This window comes from Salmo salar, chromosome ssa17, assembly GCF_905237065.1.
Source record: "Salmo salar chromosome ssa17, Ssal_v3.1, whole genome shotgun sequence".
Classification (NCBI taxonomy): domain Eukaryota; kingdom Metazoa; phylum Chordata; class Actinopteri; order Salmoniformes; family Salmonidae; genus Salmo; species Salmo salar.
In genome coordinates, this window is record NC_059458.1 from 74899526 (window position 1) to 74912926 (window position 13401).

Sequence of the window (13401 nt, forward strand, 5' to 3'; positions counted from 1 at the left end):
ATGTATGACACAGATATACGGGTAAGAATAAAGTAATATTCTCTAACACTTTAAATGTTAGGGGTGGACCTCATCGAACCCTTCATGAAATCCAGGAATGGCAACAGCTGGTGTCTGGCGGCGACCGATCACTTTACCAAGTGGGTGGAGGCAATACCCATTAAGGTAAGTAATATCTATTTATTATGGCCATTGAAGTGCTAACTATTAAAATTAGATCCAACAAGAACATTAAGGGGTTAGAAATCCTGTGGATAAAAACAAGTGTCAATGTATGCCGATGACTCTAGTTTTTTTTCTTAAGTCCGCAATCTGGATTCTTGCACAGTCTCATTGAAGATCTATCACAGTTTACTTCCTAATGGCACTTCATACTCCTGATGACTCGTTTTTTAAAATCATATGAGCAAAAATATTATTTTATTTGGAATGCTAAGCCAGACAAAATTAAACATGCCTATTTATATAATGAATATGAGTTTGGGGGGCTAAAATTATTAAATATTACAGCTTTAAACCTCTCTCTAAAAGCTTCACTCATACATAAGTTATACTTTAAACCCAAAATGGTTCTCCAGTAGATTATTAAGAAAGGCTCATCCTTTGTTCAAAAATTGCCTTTATACAGATTACAACTTCTCATTTCCGACTAACTGAAAATTTAATTTTGTTTATAGTATCGCCCTTTCTTAAACAAGCCATACAAAGATGGTTACAATTTCAGTTTCATCCTCCAGAAAAGATAGAACAAATGTTATGCTTAAACTGAAATATACTGATTAATAAAAAAACATTCTTTATGGAAAAAATGTTTAAACATTTTATTATATTTGTTAATGATATTATAAATAGAAACGGAGGAGTTATGTCACATATGCAGTTATTGAAAATATATGGGAATATCGGCTCAATACAAATTTACAACCAACTGATTGCAGCACTACCACACAAATTGAGGAGGCAAGTGGAAAAGGGAGAAGGTAGGGAACTTGTTTACCTGCCATATATTAAAGATACAAATTGGCTGAAAGGAACTGGCATAAATAGAATATACCAGCTTAATTAGAGGACAAAAATGTTTACAGCTGCGCCATACAGGTTGCAAAATAAATGGGAATAGATTTGCTTTGTACCAATTCCATGGCATATGGTGTATGAACTGGTACAAAAAAACTACACTTGATTCAACACTTAGTTTTTCAATTAAAATTATTAAATACAATTCTTTCCACCAACAGAATGCTAGATATATGGGACATACAACAATCTCAGCTCTATAGATTTTGCTGCGAAGAGAGAATCAATAGTTCTGGTATTGCCCTATGTAGCTTGTTTCTGGTCAGAGGTTCAGGAATGGTAAAAAAAATATATATATTAAAAAAAAATATTCACAACATGCACTTAAAATTAACCTTACAAATAGCAAGTGTTGGGCGATTTGGAAAGCCATAGTCAATAAATAATATAATAATACTTGTAGGAAAGATTTATCTTTAGCTCACAATCTGTGGCTACTATAGGATTAGAAAGGTTAAAAAAGTATGTAAAACATCACAGCACAATTGAAAAATATATGGCACATGGAAACCAAACAAGGGTGGTCTGTGGTGATAGGTGGGATGGGCTGAGGGTTGGGATCAAAGAGCTTATGTGGTGAAGTATTATTGTTATGTGACTGCTTTATATAAAAGTACCATGTATGTCAAATGTGTATGCAAAATGTATGTATATGTAGCAAAAAAATCTGTAAAAAAAACTTTGTCCCCCGCTGGTTTTCCTTTTATAATCAGTGATTGTCTGTAGACCCTGCCACATACATCTGGTGTCTGAGCCTTTGAACTGGGACTCAACTTTGTCCCTATACCGACGTTTAGCCTGCTAGATTGCTTTGCAGAGAGAATAACTACAATGTTTGTATTCTTACATAATCCCAGTCTTTTTGCCCTGGTTAAATGCGGTTGTTTCGCGCGAATGCTCCCATCTATCCACGGGTTTTGGGTGGGGTTGCACCGCATTCTCCGTATATATCCCAATTACCATGTATCTAGAATTAAACCCCTGTCTCACAGCCCTTTGTCTCCTGTTTCCAGGATTTCTGACCATTATAGATTTCTGACTCCGGTGGCTCTCCTCCTGCCCTGACCCTGCCTGCCATTCTGTACCTTACTGACCTCTTCCTGCCCTTGACCTGTCGTTTGCCTGCCCCCTGTTTTGTAATAAACATCTGTGATTCGAACTGTCTGGGTCTTATCGTGAGTCCTGATAATATATGGATTTCACATGACTAGGAATACAGATATGCATCTGTAGGTCACAGTTACCTTAAAAAGTAAGGGCGTGGATTAGAAAACCAGCCCGTGTCTGGCGTGACCACCATTTGCCTCACCAGTGGGATACACACTGTCGTACATGTCGATGAAGTGCATCCCAAACAATGCTCAATGGGTGACATGTCTGGTGAGTATGCAGTCCATGGAAGAACTGGGACATTTTTGGCTTCCAGGAATTGTGTACAGATCCTTGAGACATGGGGCTGTGCATTATCATGTTGTAACATGAGGTGATGGCGGCGGATAAATGGCACGACAATGGGCCTCAGGATCTCACAGTATCTCTGTGACTTCAAATTGGCATTGATAAAATGCAATTGTGTTTGTTGTCTGTAGCTTATGCCTGCTCATACCATAACCCCACCGCCACCATGGGGCACTCTGTTCACAACGTTAACATCAGCAAACTGCTCGCCCACACAACGCCATACACGTGGTCTGCGTTGTGAGGCCGATTGGACGTACTGACGAATTCTCTAAAATGACGTTGGAGGCGGCTTATGGTAGAGAAATGAACATTAAATTCTCTGGCAATAGCTCTGGTGGACATTCCTGCAGTCAGCATGCCAATTGCATGCGCCTCCAAAACTTGAGACATCTGTGGCATTGTGTTGTGTGACAACTGCACATTTTAGAGTGGCCTTTTGTTGTCCCCAGGTGCACCTTTTGTAATGATCATGCAGTTTAATCAGCTTCTTGATATGCCACACCTGTCCAGTGGATTGATTATCTTGGCAAAGGAGAAATGCTCACTAACAGGGTTGTACATTTTTTTGCACATTTGAGAGAATTAATACTTTTGTGAGTATGGAACATTTCTGGGATCTTTTATTTCAGCTCATGAAACATGGGACCAACACTTTACATGTTATATTTTTGTTCAGAGGTAGCTCAGTATTTGGATTATTTATTTTATACAGTATTTATTGCCCATCTTTATCAAGTATAAGGGAAACTAAAACTAGCTTCAGTTTATTTTGTGTGCAAATGCAAATAGTTATTGTCTGATATTTTTTATATTCATCTTAACAGATGGTGACCTCAGTTAGGAGCGAAAGAGCAGTGAGGTTTCCCAGGTCTTTACCTTCCTTTCAGATGTCGAAGCACTTCATCCCCTTCTTGATTCTGCTCCGGTGGCTCTCCTTCTGTTTCTTCTGCTCCTTGTCGATGTTCAGTCTCACCTTGATTGATAACAGGAATAAATACAATTATATTTCAGATTACAAATACATTTCTTACATATCTCTTGGAAGGCCAGAAAATAAATTACCAGCTGACAATCATTTTTACCTGGAGGTGGTCCTTGAAGGCATTCTGACCTGGTTCGACAACTTCCACCACATCAGGTGGGTTTCAGTGATCTGAAAGTACGTTATACAAAAATAGCAATAGACAAACAACAACACTAAGTCAATCACAAATTTGAAAGACTACAGTATATTGAAGAATTGTATTTAGAATTGCATTGTTTTCCTCGGTCAACAGCTGCAGCTCACATCCGTACTCGGTGGAGGCCTGGACGCTGCTGTTGTGTGCAAAGAGAATTACCTTCAGGTTGTTCTCCCACCGTTCCTGGTACCCGTCAGTGGACTTGCCCATGGCAGTTGAGGGTCTGGTTGGTCCGTTCCTCCAAACCCGGAGGAAGGGGTAGGAAAGCGATATCTGTTGACAATGTAAGATATTGAAATATGTATTTTTATGTACCATGAAAAAAATATATAAAAATTAAACAAACCATTGGTGACAGAATATAACCTACAACATCCGTACCTTGTTCGCTCACAAACTCGGTCACTCAAGATTACCTCAGGAGAACCGTGGGTCTTGAAGATGTCGTTCATCGCCTTGGAGGTGGCCTCGCCAGTCTCGTCCTTGATAGGTATCATACAAAACAAACTTTTTTTTTTTTTTTTCAATTTTTTTGGTTCAAAGCAACCTTTACTTTTTGAAATGTTTTATTATTAACCCTTCCACCACTACCTAGAAGGCCAGCGTCCCGGAGTTGCCTCTTCACCGTTGACGTTGAGAATGGTGGTTTGCAGGTACTATTTAATGAAGCTGCCAATTGAGGACTTGTGAGGCGTCTGTTTGTCAAACTAGACACTAATGTACTTGTCCTCTTGCTCAGTTGTGCACCCACTCCTCTTTCTATTCTGGTTAGAACCAGATTGCGCTGTTCTGTGAAGGGAGTAGTACACAGTGTTGTACGAGATCTTCAGTTTCTTGGAAATTTCTCCCATGGAATAGCCTTAATTTCTCAGAACAAGAATAGACTGGCGAGTTTCAGAAGAAAGTTTTGTTTATGGACATTTTAAGCCTGTAATCGAACCCACAAATGCTGATGCTCCAGATACTCAACTAGCCTAAAGAAGGCCAGTTTTATTGCTTCTTTAATCAGAACAGTTTTCAGCTGTGCTAACAATTGCAAAAGGGTTTTCTAATGATCAATTAACCATTTAAAATGATAAACTTGGATTAGCTAACACAACGTGCCATTGGAACACAGGAGTGATGGTTGCTGATAATGGGCCTCTGTACGCCTATGTAGATATTTCATAAAAAATCTGCCGTTTCCAGCTACAATAGTCATTTACAACATTAACAATGTCTACACTGTATTTCTGATCAATTTGATGTTATTTTAATGGACAAAACAAAATAGCTTTTCTTTCATAAACAAGGACATTTCTAAATGACCCCAAACTTTTGAACGGTAGTGTAGATGTATATATTCTTAATCCATTCCTTACTTAGATTTATGTGTATTTTGGGTATATGTTGTGAAACTTGGATATTACTTGTTAGATATTTCTGCACTGTCGGAGCTAGAAGCACAAGCATTTCGCTACACCCGCAATAACATCTGCTAAACACGCGTATATGACCAATACAATTTGATTTGAACAGGAGGTGAACAGCAGAGGGGCTAAGTACCTTAGAAATGGGGAAAGGGACGATAAAACAGGGGGAAAGTTTTCAGGACTCCACCCGGAGGGGCAGATCCCGAGTGGACCGCCATACCCTCTGCCTGAGACGATAGCGGGGAGCAGGGGTCCTCCTGTCGCCGATACCTGGAGGTGGTCTTGAGGAGGGCGGACTGAGCTCTTCCAGGTATGACAACAGCGGCAGAGGAACACCTGGACCAAGGGTATGCTGACCTCTTGCTCAGGGAAGAGTGGAGACTGACAACCCATGGAACACTCAAATGGTGAGACACCAGTGGCAGAGCAGGGAAGGGTGTGGCAGGCATATTCCACCCACATGAGTTGCTGGCTCCAGGTGGTGGGTTTGGCGAGATGAGGCAACGAAGAGTCGTCTCCAGGTCCTGATTGGCGCTGAAAACCGGAGGACAGGCTGGTCGATGCCCCAATGAGGGTGCAGAATCTTATTCTGAGCACACACGGTGGAGGCGGCGATGAACGCGGATCCGTCAGGGACCAAGGTGGGCCACTGAAAATGTCATCGTACAAAGGGAGCCAGGATGGCAGGCCAGTCGGTAGGAATGAGCCCATTCCGGAACCGGGGAATGGGCAGATTCCAGACCTGGTCCTCTATACCCCAGATGAGTGCAGCCGTGAGACAAGAGGTAGGGAGGATGGTCTCGGGGTCCGATGGTGTAGCAGCGTGGCTATAGAGGTGTGAAAGCGCGTCCGGGTTCACATTCTTGGACCCCAGTCGGTAGGAGATGGTGAAGTTGAATCAAGTGAATAGCAGGGCTCATCGAGCTTGCCTGGAGTTGAGGTGCTTGGCGGTGCGGAGATATTCCAGGTTCTTCTTGTGATCTGTCCATACTGTGAATGGGTGTTCCGCCCCATCTAACCAGTGCCTCCACTCTTCCAACGCCATCTTCACCGCGAGTAGTTCTCGGTTACCCATGCCGTAATTCCTTTCCGTGATATTGAGATGGGAGAGAAAAGCGCAGGGATGCAGCTTTTGGTCTTGGGCCAAACGCTGGGACAGGACAGACCCCACTCCGACGTCCGAGGCATCGACCTCCACCTGTGACTCTGTGAGGTTTGACCCAGGTGCAGAGAAGAGACCAGACAATAAATCAGTGTTTAAGGATAAACATAAATACTTTACTGAGAAACGGTAGCTGCAGGATCACAGTACACTAGAAAAACAACAAACACAAAGTCTCAAACTCACTCAGGAAAGGAACGCACACAGTAAACAATTCACGCTTCTGCCAAGGACAACAGAAACATGGAAATCATAATGAGTAAACAGGACACACCTGAGTGTCGTTAATGTCTCTAGGACGGTCTCTGCCGCCCTCTGGTGACAGATGGAACCATGACACCCCTTTCCACAGTGGGATCCCATTCGTTTTGTAGGTCAAACCATTCAGACGCTACCAAATAGAAGCTGGCACATTGAAGGTACTAACTTCAGATGTGGTGCTGGGCACTTGTGGGGGCCGTAGAGCAAAATGGAGAACACTATCGTTTTCATGAGAGACTCACCTTTCCATAGATTATAGTTTGTAGGTCAAACCGTTCGGATGCTAAAGACCTTTTTGTTAAGACATATTTTCAGGAAGTCTCATGTTTGGAAAAACACCGCTCTAGCTCTGCCACCTTTCACCGCAAATGCGAAAATGCGGTAGATTGCGCATATCTCTGGTTTCAACTAATTTTGATGGGGATTTTTTTGTTATGTAACTTAGATTGGCACACCGGTGCGTCAATCGACTCTAGGGGGTAAAAAAATGAACTGTACTCATTAACAAAACTGAAAACATAAAAAAACTTTTAATATGATAAACACTTTGACATAAAGAAGTGTGCTAAGTATCAATACTAACTGTCAGTTTTTTGGCTTGTAACACCAATATGCATTTTAAAACTGACAACAACAACAAATGTAAGTAGAAAATCCTGTTGGAGTTAAATATCAAATAAAATTTAAAAAACTCAATCATTATTTTATATATTTACTTTGGTTGTAGTTTGAAATAATCAGAAAAGTTAGTCTTACTCCAGTCTCCTTTTCACCTTCTTTAACATCTTATTTACTGAGTGATAAAAACGTAGGAAGTTTGCACATTACTTTTGTGCACATGGTTGCTCTATCAATAAGCTCCGGAATCAATCTAACGGGAGTGAGGGGTACGGTATACAGGGAATTTAATGGGTAAACATACTAGTTGAGTTGACAGAAAAGGAGGAGAGATCTTGCATCCTACCTGGGTTGGAGTAAGAGAATTCCCTGGCTTGTCACCTCCTCTCCTTTTTGTGGATAGAGGGCAGGTCGGGGAGAAATGGCCCCTTTCCCCAGGCTCTGCTTCGGGTAAACGTGCAGAGCCCACCTCCATCGACTGGCAAAGGAGCCGGTGCAGCCATAGGGTCCGGATTCTGCACAGGTCTTCTTTGGGACCGCAGGAGTTTGTCCAAACAAATCGCCATGCTGATGAGGTGGTCGAGTGACAGGTTGTCATCACGGCAGGCTAACTCCATCTGTACCTCCTCCCGCAGTCCGCTGCGGAACAGGGTGACCAGAGCCGACTCGTTTCATCCGGTAGAGGCCCCGATGGTCTGGAACTCCAGGGTGAACTCCGAGGCGGTCCTAGATCCCTGGCGTAGTCGGAGTAGGCGCTCACCCCTTCTCGGCCCTCCAGAGGATGATCAAACAATGAGCGGAAGGGGAGGGTGAAGCGCTCGTAGGACTCGACCTCGGGTCCGCCTGTTTCCCAGACCGCGGCCCCCCCAGTCCAGGGCCCATCCGGTCAGTGCCGAGATGACGGTGGAAACCCTGTCTCTCCCGGAGACAGCCTTGGCGTAGCAAGCGAGGTACAGGTCGCATTGCAGAAGGAATCCCTTGCATCTCGCTGGTGTGCCGTCAAAGCGCTCCGGGAGGGACAGGGGTGTTCCGCGGGCCGGCTCAGATGGGACGGAGGCAGGTCGTGGTGTGGGGGCTGGTGCTGGTGCTGGAGACTGGAGGGACTGCACATTCCCCTCCAAGTGCAGGATGGTTGCCAGCAAGCTGTCCAGTCTGGAGAGACAGTCCTTGTGATGCTGGACTGTCTCTATGATGGTCGCCAGCTCGGCCTTTCCAGGCGCAGGAATACGTAATAGCAGGTTTTATTTTACATTATTTTACATTTTCATTTTCTCCACCCAAACAAAGAGCGAGGTGTAAACCTGTAAATAATACACGGGACGAGTAAAACAAGTGCACAAATACACGCAGCATGGAAGCCGATACAAGAACACAGGTACTCACAGGACCAACGGACATGGTAACAATAACCGACAAGGACAATGGTGAACAGAGGGCACATATATAACATACTAATCAGGGGGAATGGGAACCAGTTGTGCGTAATGAGACCCGTGACGTAGACCTCTGGAGCTGGTGAACGGAATGAGCAGCAATACCAGGGGGATCCGTGACACTTTCTAGTCTCACAGTTTCTGCAGATTGTAGATTTAAGATACATTAAAGATATTATAAATATATTTATTATTATATTATTGATTGACTATGACTTTTTAAATTACCAAGCAGTGCTATTTGCAGAGTTAACTCCAGGTAAATGTTGCAATTCTTCTGCCATTCCTGAACCTGCGACCAAAAACAAGCTATACAGTGAGGGAAATAAGTATTTGATCCCCTGCTGATTTTGTACGTTTGCCCACTGACAAAGAAATTATCAGTCTATAATTTTAATGGTAGGTTTATTTGAACAGTGAGAGACAGAATTCATTTTTTTTTTTTTTAAACGCATGTCAAAAATGTTATAGATTGATTTGCATTTTAATGAGGGAAATAAGTATTTGACCCCTCTCAATCAGAAAGATTTCTGGCTCCCAGGTGTCTTTTATACAGGTAACGAGCTGAGATTAGGAGCACACTCTTAAAGGGAGTGCTCCTAATCTCAGTTTGTTACCTGTATAAAAGACACCTGTCCACAGAAGCAATCAATCAATCAGATTCCAAACTCTCCAGCATGGCCAAGACCAAAGAGCTCTCCAAGGATGTCAGGGACAAGATTGTAGACCTACACAAGGCTGGAATGGGCTACAAGACCATCGCCAAGCAGCTTGGTGAGAAGGTGACAACAGTTGGTGCGATTATTCGCAAATGGAAGAAACACAAAAGAACTGTCAATCTCCCTCGGCCTGGGGCTCCATGCAAGATCTCACCTCGTGGAGTTGCAATGATCATGAGAACGGTGAGGAATCAGCCCAGAACTACACGGGAGGATCTTGTCAATGATCTCAATGCAGCTGGGACCATAGTCACCAAGAAAACAATTGGTAACACACTACGCCGTGAAGGACTGAAATCCTGCAGCGCCTGCAAGGTCCCCCTGCTCAAGAAGCACATATACATGCCCGTCTGAAGTTTGCCAATGAACATCTGAATGATTCAGAGGACAACTAGGTGAAAGTGTTGTGGTCAGATGAGACCAAAATGGAGCTCTTTGGCATCAACTCAACTTGCCGTGTTTGGAGGAGGAGGAAAGCTGCCTGTGACCCCAAGAACACCATCCCCACCGTCAAACATGGAGGTGGAAACATCATGCTTTGGGGGGGGTTTTCTGCTAAGGGGACAGGACAACTTCACCGCATCCAAGGGACGATGGACGGGGCCATGCACCGTCAAATCTTGGGTGAGAACCTCCTTTCCTCATCCAGGGCATTGAAAATGGGTCGTGGATCGGTATTCCAGCATGACAATTACCCAAAACACACGGCCAAGGCAACAAAGGAGTGGCTCAAGAAGAAGCACATTAAGGTCCTGGAGTGGCCTAGCCAGTCTCCAGACCTTAATCCCATAGAAAATCTGTGGAGGGAGCTGAAGGTTCGAGTTGCCAAACGTCAGCCTCGAAACCTTAATGACTTGGAGAAGATCTGCAAAGAGGAGTGGGACAAAATCCCTCCTGAGATATGTGCAAACCTGGTGGCCAACTACAAGAAACGTCTGACCTCCGTGATTGCCAACAAGGGTTTTGCCACCAAGTACTAAGTCATGTTTTGCAGAGGGGTCAAATACTTATTTCCCTCATTAAAATGCAAATCAATTTATAACATTTTTGACATGCGTTTTTCTGGATTTTGTTGTTGTTATTCTGTCTCTCACTGTTCAAATAAACCTACCATTAAAATTATAGACTGATCATTTCTTTGTCAGTGGGCAAACGTACAAAATCAGCAGGGGATCAAATACTTTTTTCCCTCACTGTATATGGACAGTACCAAAACAAATCATCTAATGATTTTGTCTTTTCGTAGCACAATCTTTAGAGCTGGGATGGTTGTGTCCCCATAAATAGAACATTCTGTTTGCTGGATGAATTTTGTATAATCATTTAAATTGAAAAACTCTATTTTTTTTAATCCAGCGTTGTTTTGTGTATCAGTTCATAAACCATGTGCCATGGAATTGGTGCACCAAAAATCTCTTCCCAACCATTTTGCAATCTATATGGCACAGCTGTACATTTTTTGGTCCTTAAATGAAATTGGTATACTTTTTATTCATCACAATTTTCTTTAACCAATTTTTGTCTTTATTGCAGGGCCGACAGACAAGTTCCTTACTTTCTCCCCCTTCCACTTGCCTCTTCCATTTTTGCGGTAATGCACTTACATTTGTTAGCTGCATGTGTGATATAACTCCACCAGTCCGATTTATGGTATCATTTACAAAGATTATACCAAAAATATTAGTTTTATTATTTAGTGTATTTCAGTTTAACCATAATATTTGTTGTAGTGTTTGTTCTGTCTTTTTTCTGGTGGATTAAACAGAAATAGCAACCAACTTTCTATGGCTTGTTTTAAAAATAGCGATATTTTGGAGATTTCATTTTCAAATAACTGAAAGTGAGAGGTTGTAATCTGAATAAAGGGGAAAAGGACATTTTTGAACATGGGGTGAGACATTCTTACCAATCTGCTAGGGAACCAGTTTGGATTTTAGTATAACTTATGACTGAAGTCTTGAGTGAGAGTTCTAATGCGTTAGTATTTTATCACTTCTGCCCTTCAAATTCATTATACAGTATATATAGTGCATCCAGAAAGTATTCAGACCCCTTACCCTTTTCCACATTTTGTTATGTGACAGCCTTATTCTAAAATTGATTACATGTATTTGTTCATTATTAGGTGTGCAACAAAACCCTAACCGAACTCCAAAGCGAACAAAAATGTCACACGTTGTAATCATATATGCACGAACTGTACCAATCTGTTTCAGTTGGGAAGCATCTCAGATTGATTGTCTGGAGCCAAGTTAACCTCCCCTTTCATGTACAAAAAATCATGACCATCATGCTTTTAGGGAAAGACAATCAATTTATACACGTATTAAACTGTGAGTTTGACCAATTCCAGTCCTTTAAAAAAAAAAAAAAAGGTCAATAAAAATCTGCATTCCATATGATGGAAATCTGTCGTAGTTACAGAGAACTTTAACCCCTTATAAAGGACAGAGGAGATCTTATATTTGGTTGGTTCAAATCTCCTACAGGTGAGATTTAAGTATAAATAACTGTATATAAAGAATGATATTAATATAACTGCATCTTACAGGAATATTATAGCTGTGCATGTGCACACTCAATCAGTTCAATATAGAAAAGGTAAAATGAGGACAATACAGTTATGACCATGACAAGAGCAACCTGATCAAAACCCTTACTTTTCCCCCAATGATTATAAAGTCTCTGCCATGACTAAAGAACTGATGATGCCCCAAAGATAACAGAATCTCTAACCATTTCCCTATTGCAGTATTATACACTAGTTAATAGGTTGACTGTTACGTTGCTGACATGACTGAAGAACTATCAGTTACAGACATAACAGAATAATATCTTTAACATAACCCTATATTTTCAGTGTTCAGAAAACACTTGATATTATCTCGATCAATAGGATATAAATGCAGTAGCCTAGTTAAATAAAGGTTAAAATAAAAAAATACACATTTTTAAAACTATCCTGATCACAATGATTGTAAAGCTGCTGCGATGACAGTGAAATGTATTCTCTGAGATAGGTTATCAACTTAGATAATAAACTGTTTATAGCTTAAACTACTTCTAAAATGCATTTTCAAGAAGGCAATCTAATTTATCCAGGTTTTAGGTTGCTGGTTATGCAAAATGCTGCTATTATGTACAGTACCAGTCAAATGTTTGGACACACTTACTCATTCAAGGGTTTTTCTTTATTTTGGCTATTTTCTACATTGTAGAATAATAGTGAAGACATAAACTATGAAATAACACGTATGGAATCATGAAGTAACCAAAAAAGTGTTAGGCAAATCAAAATATATTTTATATTTGCGATTGTTCAAAGTACCCACCCTTTACCTTGATGACAGCTTTGCACACTCTTGGCATTCTCTCAACCAGCTTCATCTGGAATGCTTTTCCAACAGTCTTGAAGGAGTTCCCACATATGCTGAACACTTGTTGACTGCTTTTCCTTCACTCTGCGGTCCAACTCATCCCAAACCATCTTAATTGGTTTGAGGTCGGGTGATTGTGGAGGCCAGGTCATCTGATGCAGCGCGCCATCACTCTCCTTCTTGGTCAAATAGCCATTACACAGCCTGGAGATGTGTTGGGTCATTGTCCTGTTGAAAAACGAATTATAGTCCCACTAAGCGCAAACCTGATGGGATGGCGCATCGCTGCGGAATGCTGTCGTAGCCATGCTGGTTATGTGCCTTGAATTCTAAATAAATCACAGCAAAGAAACCCCACACCATCACACCTCGTCCTTCATGGTGGGAACCACACATGCAGAGATCATCCGTTCACCTACTCTGCGTGTCACAAAGACATAGCGGTTGGAACCAAAAATCGCAAATTTGGACTCATCAGACCAAAGAACAGATTTCCACCGGTCAAATTTGTATTGCTCGTGTTTCTTCGCCCAAAAAAGTATCTTCTTATTGGTGTCCTTTAATAGTGGTTTCTTTGCAGTAATTTGACCATGAAGGCCTGATTCACGCAGTTTCCTCTGAACAGTTGATGTTGAGATGTGTCTGTCACTTGAACTCCGTGAAACATTTATTTGGGCTGAAAGCTGAGGTGCAGTTAACT

The 13401-nt window shown here is 41.8% G+C and overlaps 1 long non-coding RNA gene across 2 annotated transcripts in view; it reads left to right on the plus strand.

The window, feature by feature from the left end:
• LOC123728272 (uncharacterized) overlaps positions 1-12546 on the plus strand; it is a 28275-nt gene extending 15729 nt beyond the window's left edge. Inside the window, exons 2-6 of one of the 2 annotated variants that reach the window (XR_006760181.1) lie at positions 62-165; positions 3584-3676; positions 3816-4003; positions 4131-4209; positions 10858-12546. This is a non-coding gene — a long non-coding RNA (uncharacterized lncRNA). Of the gene's footprint in view, positions 1-61; positions 166-3583; positions 3677-3815; positions 4210-10857 lie in introns of both variants that reach the window. The other variant, XR_006760180.1, reaches the window with a different exon arrangement.
• Positions 12547-13401: the final 855 nt, after the last annotated feature.